Source organism: Rutidosis leptorrhynchoides, chromosome 2, assembly GCF_046630445.1.
Source record: "Rutidosis leptorrhynchoides isolate AG116_Rl617_1_P2 chromosome 2, CSIRO_AGI_Rlap_v1, whole genome shotgun sequence".
NCBI classification, from domain to species: domain Eukaryota; kingdom Viridiplantae; phylum Streptophyta; class Magnoliopsida; order Asterales; family Asteraceae; genus Rutidosis; species Rutidosis leptorrhynchoides.
In genome coordinates this window covers 185,347,589-185,362,058 of record NC_092334.1, presented here as the reverse complement: position 1 = coordinate 185,362,058, position 14,470 = coordinate 185,347,589, and positions in this window count along the sequence as shown.

Sequence of the window (14,470 nt, the reverse complement as noted above, 5' to 3'; positions counted from 1 at the left end):
ATATTCTTAAAGAAAAACTCTCTAATGCGCCGATCATGATAACTCCAAATTGGAATCTACCATTTGAACTCATGTGCGATGCAAGTGATTTTGCAATGGGAGCCATTTTAGGACAAAGGATTGAAAAACGATTTCAACCTATTTATTACGCTAGTAAGACATTACAAGGAGCACAAACGAACTACACAACTACTGAAAAAGAACTCCTTGACATTGTCTTTGCTTTTGACAAATTTCGTTCATATCTCGTTCTAGCTAAAACGGTGGTTTATACCGACCATTCTGCTCTTAGATACTTATTTTTAAAATAAGATGCCAAACCACGATTAATCCGTTGGATCTTACTCTTACAAGAGTTCGATATTGAGATCCGAGATAAAAAGGGAGCAGAGAATCTCGCCGCTGATCATCTTTCTCGTCTTGAGAATCCCGAATTAGAAGTTCTAAATGAATCGGCTATACAAGATAACTTTCCTGATGAATATCTATTGAAGATCGATTATAATGAAATTCCATGGTTTGCAGACTATGCAAACTATTTAGTATGTGGATTCCTTGAAAAAGGGTTGTCGTACTAAAAACGAAAGAAATTCTTTAGTGATATAAAACACTATTTTTGGGAAGATCCACATTTGTTTAAAAGTTGTCCCGATGGAATAATACGCCGCTGTGTATTCGGAGATGAAGCTAGTCAAATCTTAAACCATTGTCACACAGGACCAACAGGAGGGCATTATGGGGCTCAACTCACAGCAAGGAAAGTCTATGACGCTGGATTCTATTGGCCTACAATTTTCAAAGACGCACACCTTCTTTGTAAATCCTGTGATGCATGTCAAAGGGCCGGAAAAATAAGTCAACGTGATGAAATGCCACAAAATGTCATTCAAGTATGTGAAGTATTTGACGTTTGGGGTATTGACTTTATGGGTCCATTTCCAAAATCTCATAATAATCTCTACATTCTCGTTGCCATTGATTATGTATCTAAATGGGCGGAAGCACAAGCTCTCCCAACTAACGATGCACGAGTTGTAGTCAACTTCTTAAAACGTCTTTTTGCTAGGTTTGGAACACCGAAAGCTTTAATAAGTGATCGGGGTACTCATTTTTGTAACAATCAACTTGAGAAAGTTCTTAAAAGATATGGAGTAACTCATAAAATCTCAACCGCTTATCATCCACAAACAAGTGGACAAGTTGAAAATACCAACCGAGCTTTAAAAAGTATTCTAGAGAAAACCGTAGGATCAAATCCGAAGGAATGGTCCATGAAATTGGAGGATGCACTCTGGCTTTTAGAACAACCTACAAAACTCCAATTGGCAACACACCTTTCAGACTCGTTTACGGAAAAGCATGTCGCCTTCCAGTAGAAGTTGAGCACAAAGCATTTTGGGCTTTGAAGACATGTAATCTTGATTTACATGAAGCCGGACGTTTACGATTAAGTCAACTAAACGAATTAGAAGAATTAAGACATGAAGCATACGAAAATTCATTAATCTATAAAGAAAGAACAAAGAAATGGCATGATAAAAGAATCAGAAGTTTAAAAGAATTTAAAGAAGGAGACAGAGTTCTTCTTTTCAATTCACAATTCAAGCTATTCCCTGGAAATTTGAAATCAAGATGGTCTGGACCATTCATAGTCAAAAGAGTTTTCCCGTACGGAACAGTAGAATTAATAAATTCAAATGGGGTTGAATTTAAGGTTAATGGTCACAGAGTTAAACATTACATAGATAGTCCAATGGAAGTTGAAGATGAAGTTAATCACAATTTCGACACCACAGCTAACTAAGTGTGGGAAGGTTTGAATCTTTTTAAGGATAATATATATTTCTATTAGAGTTAGATATTCTGTTCTCGTTTAGTTTTCGAGAATGGAATCTGCATGGTCTTTCCCTAGCAGACCCTAAAGAACTAGTCTTCTCCCTCCATTCTGAATTTTTATTTCTTTTAGGTTTTACGAGATGAAGAATTCCTTTGATCTGAACCATGGTCTACTACTACACGCTATGATTACTACACGTAATAATAACATCTTTCCGAGTGAACTGGTATCATTCATAAGAGGAAAAATGGACGAAGTAAGGAGAGAACTCAGGAAAGATCATCATAAGACACATTTTGGTAAAGGAAAATCAAAATCCGCAACAAAAAGAAGAGCACGACACCTTGAAAGATGTCATAAATGTGGAAAATGGTCACACGAAGGTAAATGTTTAAAAAATCAAACATATTCAAATACCGAATTTGTTACTCTATGCAGAGAAGGACCGTTCATATGTTTAGAAGAAAAGTTATTAAAGAATCGAGGTTACTCTTACGTAGCTATGGAAAACCAAATCACACGACTCTCCTATGAGTCAGCTAAAGCAGGTCTCTGAGAATTCTATCTCACAGGTAAGTATGTACAGTTTTTATTTGTTTTTATTTATTATTTTTAACCTTTTGATAATAAAAGCTGAATCATTCGCTATAAAGTATTAAATTGATATTCAATAAAATTAGGTATGCGAAACCGAAATTATTGATATCATACAAAAATTTATTACATCACTGCGAAATTTACCGTTTATTCTTAAGGTATAAATATCTTAATCAATCAACCCAAAATATTTCAAAACTTCGTCAGGAGTAAAACTAGGTTATGGAACCGAAATTACTTTACCGAAAAGAGGGGCGTATATTTTTGATAATATTTGATTGATTAAAGTGGGATAAAATACCAAAAATATTTTTTAATTTTATCTTTACCATGTTTTTAAAATTAATATTGTAAATTTTTAAAACCAATATATTTAAGTTTTTAAATATTTTAAATAAAAAACTAATATTTTTAATATAAGTTTGTAAAACTAATATATTTAAATATTAATGATATTTGTATGAAATTTTATTATGCATTTTAAATTTAAGTTTGGTGTGAATTTAAAAAAAAAATTTACTTTATTTCATTAAGTTAAAAATTTGATATTTAAAATTCATCGTGAGTTGAAGATTAGGTCGTTGAACCGAAATTGCTTTACCCATGGACGGGACGAGAAGTTTTGTTATCATTATTTTTAATCTTATTGATTTAAAGTATACCAAAAACATTTAAAAAACTCAAAAATCTTTGCTTTTAAAACAAACTCTTTAAAATGACAAATTCTAAAATTTTGTCGATGGACGGACTAGGTCAACGTACTGAAACGCCCTCATTATAGAATGAAAAAAAAAATTAAAATTAATTAATTATTTGTTTTATAAGTTAAAGATTTAAAAAAAATAAAAAAAAATCCAATATGTTTGGAAACTTTGGTAAAATTTAATCATTTTTCTACGCTACTCACCCTCAATAATTTAAATTGCTAATGATTTCTTGCAAATGAGGGCATTGCAAGATCTTAAGTGTGGGAAGGGGTTAAATTCTTTCGAATTTTTTTTTAAAAAATTTTAATTTAAAAACACTTGGTTATCATTAAAAATACTAGTAACGCAGTAGTCGTATTAGAATCTGGTGCTCTCTGATAATAAAGAACAGCCCTAGTCTTATATACTGACTACCCATTTCTAGTAAAATTTTTCAAAATTTTCAAATAAATGAACTCAAAATCATGTTTATACATATTTATGAATGATAAAACTAGGTGTTAACACCGAAATTATTGTTACCTCGGAAAGGACATAAATTGAGAAACAACTCAAAATGCTTGAATTCATTTAAAATGGAATAGAGGAGAATAAAAAGGCAAAGAAAGAAAAATAAAAGCCAAGTGTGGGAAAAATTTACCAAGTTATTTAGAACATATATCACATATTTTTGTATAAAAAATTAAAGATACTTTTGTTTTGGACAATATTAATCAGTTTTACCCAGTTTATTGTAATATAAATAGAATTTATAAGGAAGTACAGTCTTCCGAGAAAAAGACACGCGCTTTCTGATTTAGGTCAGGAAGTTGTCGTCCAGACCAGTTGTAGAGTCTACGAAAAACCTTGAAAAGTTTTCTCGAAAATCAGCTGGAAATCCACGGACCTCGGCATCAAACAGGGTCGCCAAGTGGTCAGACTTATCCTAACCATGAGAGGATCTGTCTCGTACAATGGGGGGCACCATGTAAATTAGCTTATAAGACTAATGAATCAGATCCCCAGTAAGGATAATCTCCTTAAAGATCAAAAATCAGCTTTTAAGCCTGATATTACTCAATCTTTGAGATTGACTTTAAAGATTGAGAATTCAAACTCATGGAATTCAATGATATCTAAACTCGAGCTTGAACGAGAAAATATTTTGATCAAATTACAAACCGATTTGTTTTTTGAAAACCCATTTTCAATGCGTTCATTACCATTGAAAGTAAAATCCTAGGAATTCACCTGGAATTCATTAGGTCACCCGAATCAAATCGGGTGTCAACCGTAAGAACGGTGGTTGCATAACATGGTTAAAGACAGGACCTTGTGCCAGACCGAAAAACTATAGGGTGATCTTTACTATTACTCCTACCAAGGATAGTAATTGCATCCGACACGTTATAGACCATAATCAAAAGCATGTCACGGGACATTGCCTTAACAGTTACTTGTTCAACGCTTTCCTTTACAGCCGAACGGTAGTTTACCGAAAGGTAATATACGGAGCAAGTATACTGGACGTGTTGCTTTCCTAATACAAGGTTAGCAAGTGGGTGACACAAAACCGCAAGTTTTAAGCTAAAATTTTTAAATCTGAAACCCACAAAACCCACAAAAACAATTTCGCAAACACCGGTGAAGGGTTATTCCGGAAAACTTATCTAGGGTAAAAGCTAGATTGAATTTTCAAAAGATCCAATGTTTTCATAAAGATTCAATTTCCTAAAGGAACTAAATTTTCATAGTCATGTGGGACTGTAAACCACAACGTTACTATCATTGTTCATACCGCCAAATTGAAATCACTGATGTACAAAGTGTGAAGAATAAAGAAGTGATTCTTGTATTTTTATTTCAAGACTATATTGCTTGAGGACAAGCAACGCTCAAGTGTGGGAATATTTGATAATGCTAAAAACGAACATATATTTCATAGCATTATCCCTCAAGAAAGATAAGCTTTTAGTTGCAATTGTTCTATTTACAAGTGATATTCGTTTAAATAATAAAAGGTGAAGACAAAAGACAGATTCGACGATTTGAAGACGCAAATGACCAAAAAGCTAAAAAGTACAAAGTACAATCAAAATGGTTCAAATTATTGATGAGAAACGTCTAGAAATTACAAGAGTACGAGCAGCAAAACGCAAAGTACAAGATATTAAATAGTACGAAAGGACGTTCGAAAATCCGGAACCTGGACCAGAGTCAACTCTTAACGCGCGACGCAACCGAGCGAAAATTACAAGTCAACTATGCATATGAATATAATATAATATATTATTAATTCTTAAAATTATATATATATATTATATTATATATTAAAACCGTCGGCAAACTAGAAAAAAAGAGAATGTGGCCTGATCCAGCTGGCCATGCAATCACATAGCCTGGAAGAAGCAATCTCATGCGATCGCATGAGCTAGAAAGTTGGGTCAGGTCCTATAAATTTCGCGTGTTTTGGCCGAATTTCTTACACCTTTTTCTATCCACTCTATCTCTCGATATATATATATATATATATATATATATATATATATATATATATATATATATATATATATATATATATATATATATATATATATATATATATATATATATATATATATATATATATATATATATATATATATTATAATTTTAATTTTAATTTAAGATTAATAATAATAAGGGTATGTTAGCGAATGTTGTAAGTGTGTAAGTCTAAATTCTGTCCGTGTAATGCTACGCTATTATTAATCATTGTAAGTTATGTTTAACCTTTTTAAATTAATGTCTCGTAGCTAAGTTATTATTATGCTTATTTAAATCGAAGTAATCATGATGTTGGGCTAAATATTAAAGACGGGGTAATTGGGCTTTGGACCATAATTGGGGTTTGAACAAAAGAACGACACTTGTGGAAATAAGACTATGGGCTATTAATGGGCTATATATTTGTTTAACTGAATGATAGTTCATTAATTTAATATAAATATTTACAATTGGACGTAATTATAAATAACCATATACACTCGATCGGACACGATGGGTGAGATATTTATAAGTACTAATAATCGTTGATTTAACCGGACACGGGAATGGATTAATAGTCAATGGACTCATTAAAACAGGGGTGGATTACATGCAAGGACACTTGGTGTAATTGATAATAAAGTATTAAAACCTTATTGCAGTTTAAGTCCCCAATTAGTTAGAATATTTGACTTCGGATATAAGGATAATTTGACGAGGACATTCGCACTTTATATTTATGACTGATGGACTGTTATGGACAAAAACCAGATGGACATATCGAATAATCCATGACAAAAGACAATTAACCCATGGTAATAAATTAAAATCAACACGTCAAACATCATGATTACGGAAGTTTAAATAAGCATAATTCCTTTATTTCATATTTCATCGTACTTTTATTTACTGTCATTTTATTTATTGCATTTTTTTAATTATCGTACTTTTACTTTACCATCATTTATCGCACTTTAATTTGTCGCATTTTAATTATCGTCATTTACTTTACACTTTAAATTAAGTATTTTTATTATTTTACATTAGGTTTTAATTGCGACTTAAGTTTTAAAATCGACAAACCGGTCATTAAACGGTAGAAACCCCTTTTTTATTATAATAATAATATTATTTATATATATATATATATATATATATATATATATATATATATATACACAAATATAGTTTTAAAAATATAGCGTTAAACTTGGCTAGTTTCCTGTGGAATGAACCGAACTTACTAAAAACTACACTACTGTAAGATTAGGTACACTGCCTATAAGTGTTGTAGCAAGGTTTAGGTATATCCATTCTATAAATAAATAAATAACTTGTGTAAAATTGTATTGTATTTAATAGTATTTAACAATAAAAATATAACTATTTCATATACACCTCTGCACACATCAATTTCTATTTTATATATTTATATTTAAAACTTATATATAATTATGTTTTTACAAAAATAGTTTAAAAATATAGTGTTCGCTTTCGGCGTCCCCGGCAGCGGCGCCAAAAACTTGATGTGTGCGAGGTGGGGTACGAAATACTATTATTTTTAATACGGAATATGATACTAATTACACAAGTTTTATATGTTTAATTTACAGATGGGATATACCTAAACCTTGCTACAACACTTATAGGTAGTGTACCTAATCGTAGAGTAGTGTAGCTTTTAGTAAGTTCGGTTCGTTCCACATGGATCCACTTATTGCGTACACTATAGTTTTATCAACTATACTTATATATATATATATATATATATATATATATATATATATATATATATATATATATATATATATATATATATATATATATATATATATATAAGTAGTAATATTATTATAAAAGGGGGGTTTACCGTTTAATGACCGGTTTGTCAATTTTTATATTTTTGCGTAAAGATAAATGACAATAAAATAAATTGCAATAAGTAAAATGACAGTAAATAAAAGTACGATGAAATATGAAATAAAAGTATTATGCTTATTTAAACTTCCGTAATCATGATGCTTGACGTTTTGATTTTAATTTATTATCCTGGGTTAATTGTCCTTTGTCCTGGATTATTTGATACCTATTTGGTTTTTGTCCATAATAGTCCATCGGTCATAATTATAAAATGCTCTTCAAATTAACCTTATTCCCGAAGTCAAATATTCCAACTAATTAGGGATTTAAACTATAACAAGGTTTTAATACTTTGTTAATAATTACACCAGGTTATCGACTGCGTGTAATCCAAGGTTTTAATACTTTGTTAACAATTACACCAATTACCCTTGTATGTAATCCACCCCTGTTTTAATGAGATATGAATATTAATTTATCCACTTGGCCAAAATGAATAATCAATTACCCAAACTCAATTGATTAATTAAATGATCATAAAAGATGTCGTATAAACGTCACTAAATAGGACATGCATAATTATTTAATAATTATTAGATTAACTAATTTGAAGATAGGTTCGACAGATTCCAATGAGTTATCATTTAATTAGACAATACCCCCCATCTATTAATAGTCATAGTCCAATGTCCACAAGTGTCGGTCTTTTGTCCAAACCCTAATTATGGTACAAAATCCAATAACCCCATCCTAATATTTAGCCTAACATCACAATTACTTCGGCTCAAATAAGCATAATAATAACTTAGTTACGAGACATTAATTTAAAAAGGAAGAACATAGCTTACAGTGATTATTAATCGCGTAGCGTTACACGGACAGAGTTCCGACTTTAAAACACATAAAACATTTCTTACAATAACCTTATTATTATTAACTTAAATTAAAATTATAATTATAAATATAAATATGAATATGAATTACAGAAAGAAAGAAGGAAGAGTGTGAAGAGGTGCTCTGAATTCGGCAGAAACTTGTGGCTTTTATAGACTTGGCCAACTTTTGATGCCCATGCGATCGCATGGGCTTTGTGCCTATATGCCATGCGATCGCATGGCTACCTGATCCAGCTCATAATGTCGATTAAAACGTGGGCGGCTCTTATATTTTAATATATAATATAATATATATAATTTTATATAATTATATATATATTATATTATATTCTTGTGCATAGTTGACTTGAACTTTCATCTCCGTTGAGCCGCGCATTGATGCTCGGTTTATGTCTCGGTTCCGAATTTTCGAACGTCCTTTCGTACGCTTAGATATCTTGTACTTTGCGTTCCGCGACTTGTACTCTTTGTAATTTTAGACGTTTCTCATCAATAAATTGAACCACTTGGATTGTATCTTGTACATTTGAGCTTTTTGGTCATTTGTGTCTTCAAATCTTCATTTGCTTCTTTTGTCTTCACACTTATTTATTTAAACGATTATTACATAAAAATAGAACAATAGTAACTAAAATCTTTACATATTGGGATGATATTGTGACTAAATATATGTTTATTTGGAGCACTATCAGTAGTTGAAGCTGATAATCAAGCTCCACAAGAAGCGCTATGTGATGAACAACCTCCCAAAATAGTCCAACCTGTGAATGAAAGTGATGTTAAAAAGGGTTCATAAAAGGAAAACACTCTAGGGTATGTTGAAAAAGAGCAACAAAATGAAGAAGTAATAATAAAATCGGAAGATGAATTTGAAACTGAACCAGAAGAAGAAGAGGAACAAGAAGTTGAAGTCGTATTACCTTCCCTGAAACAATTCATGAATAGATTACTTAATTCTCTTAGTGATTTCTTTCATTTGAGTCATAATCAGATGGAGAAAGACCTAAATGAGTATAAGAAAGTTAGGAAGGTGTATGACAAGGAAATGATTGAGGCAGAAAAGAAGCTTGAATGGAACCGAAATGTTAGACATAAGAAATAGCTTGCTGAGAAGAAGAGATAAGAGAAAGAAAAGGAATAGAAGAAAGTCAGAGCTGAGCAAATTTTGGTCGAAGGATGGAAAGAAATTAGTAAATGGTTTGGCCGAGAAGAGAGAGTAAAAAGGTGTCAGAATGTGGAAGTTGATGTTGATCGGCAAAGCTGGTGGAAGAAGAACATCGAGCCTTTTGAAAAGGTCAAGAAACCAGAACTCGAGCCGAAGTTTGTTATTTTTTATGAGAAAGGTAAACACACCAAGAAGTTTGCGAAAGGAAAAATCTTGAGCTGGGATACTTCAAGGAGATAAATTGTTTTGCTATCAAGAGAGAAGGAGGAGTCGATTACTTAGAAAGACCTAGTCAGTTCAAGACTTTGCCTTATTTCGAGATAATGCAACTTGCTAAGCTGAAGATGTTGAATGCTGATGAGAACAACTTGTCTAGATGGTTTCAGAGAAAGCTGAGGATTGAGTATAAGACAGGTAATGGGATTTGCTCAAATCAATAGCCGCTAGGTTCTCAACTACCCCTACAAAAACCAACTCGAGAGGAAGAACAGTGCGTGTTGTCAAATTCAGACAAGCTAAGTACATGAAGAAGTTATCAATGAAGCCCATGCCCCAAGATATTTGAAAGAACTTTAGGTGGTGGTTTTATGATGAGTTGTCAGAGGAAGCAGTTATTCTTACTGCTATTATGAAAGAAGATTAAAGCATCCAGCTAGACACTGTTAGCATTTATATCCTATGTGGTTGAGAAACTTGTCGAGATTTGATGTGAGTGTTCTACATTGCAATCACATTACTTTCAGAGAAGAGAAAAGGGAACAGGCGATGAAATATCAAAAAGTGATTGATGTGTATCATTCCTACCTTACCAAAGATCGTGACACTCAAAGCTCGAATCAAGGTGAAGCTAATTTAGGTAAGTGCAGTGTCTGAGTCTGTTGCTGCGCTGCTACGTATGTTTGTTGTGTAAGAGAGAATTTGTTGTTATGGCTAGTTAACTGAAGTTTTTTTTGTTTATGTTGATTCATGAACGTTTGTTTTGTAATAGATGATCTAGGTCCTAGGGAGAGTTTTTAGTGCATTTTATTAAGTACCTTGACATATATTAGACTCTTATGGTATGTACTTCAGTTATTTGGTTACTTTGATCATATGATGTTACCTATCTTTGTTTACTTGTGTATCTATCTCTGTCATGGTTACTTAAAATGAATCATAGGTATAAGATATGGTTATTGACTACTTTAGACTCAGTCACATGTACGAGTGAAGCCTCACTCGTACTAATGACAAGCTCATACACACGGTTGTGTTGAGTTGAGTCCCAAAACTTAAACTGTTGAAGATCACACGAGTGAAGGCCCAATTGTACGGTTAAGTCTGCCACTCGTACAAGTGAGAAGTGACCCGTACAGTTGACATGTCAGTATGGGTTATATAAGTGTTATGTTCTTCATTTTAGGTTAAGCCTCTCATTTGTTTTCACTCAGATTTGGTAACCCTAGCCAATTCTCTCTTTGTGCTTCACGTCCAAAACCTTGCTTAAGGAGAATAAAAGCTCTAGGTGTTGTTTTAATCACACATCAAGTGTGGTTTGACTCAATCAATCCCAAAAGCATCTAAATATTCACTAGAAAATTTAATACACTTTATTATGCCTTGTGTGTTGGATCTGTTGATTTCCGAAGATCATAAACATGTGTTATCACTAAGTGGGTATTCAAAGTCAATATCCTAACTTACATTATTCAAATATCACATGATAAATGCATTCTTAATATTGTGGTGTGGACAAAGGCAACATTCAACCAGACTGACAAATAGATAAGTTGATAAACCTAATTAGATTAATTCAAGTTACTAGCTGAAAATCAATCTTTTGACTAACCTTTCATGTAATTGAAAATTGAATTCACATAAGCAATGGATCTTCGATTAAACCTAACAATAATGAATTTATTATACGAGCATAATGAATGTTAATCTTGATTCATTACTACACATGATCTTTAGCTAAACTTCATGCAATCAAAATACTTTATTGATGTGACTAATCTCCAAAGTTAGATGAATCGAGTAAAAGCTTACTTAGAATTAATTACTAGTTAATCCGAACTCTTATTACTTAATCATAATGTTAATAAAGATTTAGATATGGCAGCAATAAATAGAGAAAACAGAAATCATAGAAACATAATCATATTGTTTCTGAAAAAAACAAAAACTGTACAAATTAAAGCAGGAAGCCGGCAGCTCTGATAGATCCTGCCGGTAGCTAGGATGCTTAAACTGGCGACTTCATCTTAATAACTCGAATAAATTTAGTTTTCGTCCCAGCAACCACTACGAACGTTTAGTTCATAATGTTAGACGAAGAGAAACGTAAAAACACTAAATTAAACTTTAATAAAGACGTACGAGAATATAAAAGATGGAGTACCTTGATTAGGTAAAAAGAAACTTGAATTGAATTGAATAATGCTTGATTACAACTTGAAAGTAAATTAAAACCTAAAAGAAATCGTAACTTTTCGTGGGTAACCCTAAAACTAAATACACAAACAAAAACTGGAAAATTCATCATCTATTAATAGGGCCGGAAAACACAGTCTAGCTGGCGGCTAAACTAGGTCTAGTCGGCTGCTAAATGTAAGTCGATTAATTGATTTTACGCGTTTTACTTGTTCTTCAAGCTCAAGAAACCGTCTTTCTACAAGTCTAGCCGGCGGCTTCAAGTGATCTAGCCGGCGACTCTTTCCCTAATTATCCAATACAGATTTGATTTCTTATTTATCTTGACTTGGGTGTTACGTACAAGAAACAACATTTCAGCCGACGTCTAACTTGTATTTTTCTTAGGCTTCAAGTTCTTTGATTTCTAGCTTGATTTTCTGGAACTTTCTGGAATTTCAGCTCTAATTCGGCGGCTTTGCTTCTTCCCAGCCAGCGGCTTCCACAGTATTTCTGTTTTTTCCTGTTTTTATCCTGTTTAATCACAATCACTAAGCAGACACATCAAAATACCTTTTTACAATAATAATTATCTTTTGAATATAGAAATATTGTTTTAAATACCATGATAACACCTTAAATTACTTGTAAATTATGTATAATTTGGGCGTTATCATGATGTTTCTAGTTAGATTACATTATCAATTTACTTTTCAAGTATTGTTATTTCAATTATCCAAGTTAATTTCCAGGTATTGTACATCTCATTTAAGTTATTGAAGAAATTTTCAATTTACATACTCGTTGTTCATCTTTCGTTTAAGGTATAATCGTGTTTTTTATTATTATTATTGTTTCTATAGAATATTATGTTTATCTCTTTTATCTGCTTTGTTACTGTTAATATGAGTAGCTGAAGACCCTTATGGTGTTGGTTTGGGTAAAAATGGATAAACTGTAATCAGATTTGAAACTTAGTTGAGTAGGGTCGGCGACCTGAGTGGCGATGTCAGCAGCCCATCACCTTTAAAACTAGCAAATTGTTACGAACACTGTTTATGGTAATTAGATTCAATTTCTTTCTGTTAATGTTCCAAGCCAGCGGCTGTCTATGGTTAGCTGATGGTGGAACTATAGAACATAGGTTACCAAAATTTGGTGGATTGAGAGAACTGGTGTTGGAGGAAGCACACAAGTCAAGGTACTCAATTCATCCTAGATCAGATAAAATGTACCAAGATCTGAAGGCATTTTATTGGTGGCCAAAATTGAAAGCTGACATTTCTACCTATGTCGAAAAGTACTTGACTTGCGCTAAGGTCAATGCTGAACACCAGAAGCCATCAGGGCTACTGACTCAACCAAAAATTCCCCAGTGGGAATGGGAACGTATTGCAATGGACTTCATCACAAAACTGCCAAAAACCGTGAGAGGTTACGACACTATTTGGGTTGTAGTGGATCGTCTCACTAAGTCTGCACACTTCCTACCGATAAGAGAAACAGACAAGATGGAGAAGTTGGAACAGGTTTACATAAAAGAAGTCATCTCTAGGCATGAAGTGCATGTATCCATTATATCTGATTGCGGCAACAGACTCACTTCTAGATTCTGGAAAACATTACAGAAAGCCATGGGGACTCATTTAGATACGAGTGCAGCATATCACCCCCAGACAGATGGTCAAAGTGAACGAACTATTCAAACTCTAGAAGACATGTTGCGAGCATGTGTCATTGATTTTGGAAACGGATGGGATAAGTATTTACCACTAGCTAAATTCTCATACAACAATAGCTACCATACGAGCATAAAGGCTGCACATTTTGAAGCATTATACGAAAGAAAGTGTAGATCTCCCGTATGCCTGGAGCGAACTAGGGGATAGTCAACTGACTGGTCCTGAGATTATACAGGAGACAACAGAGAAAATCGTATAGATTCAAAAACGATTGAAAATGGCTCGAAGTCGTCAGAAAAGCTACGCGGATGTTAGACTGCGACCTTTAGAATTCCAAGTTGGCGGCAAAGTCATGCTTAAAGTATCACCCTGGAAGGGTGTAGTACGGTTCATAAAGTGAGGTAAATTGAGTCCTAGATATGTTGGACCATTCGAGATAACTGAAAGAGTTTGACCAGTGGCTTACAGATTGAAACTGCCACAAGAGCTCAGTGAAATACACGACACTTTCCATGTGTCTAACCTGAAGAAGTGCCTGGTCGACGAGAACTTGGTGATTCTTTTAGAGGAACTGCGCATTGATAACAAACTTCATTTTGTTGAAGAACCCGTTGAGATCATGGACCGCGAGGTCAAATGCTTAAAGCAAAGTAACATCCCTATCGTTAAAGTTCGGTGGAATGCTCGTAGAGGACCAGAATTCACTTGGGAGTGTGAAGATCAAATGAGAAAAAGTATCCGCAACTGTTTTCAGAAGGAACTACTTCAGCGGACGTACACTAAAATTTCGGGAAGAAATTTTCAATAACATGTGGGTAATGTAACAACCC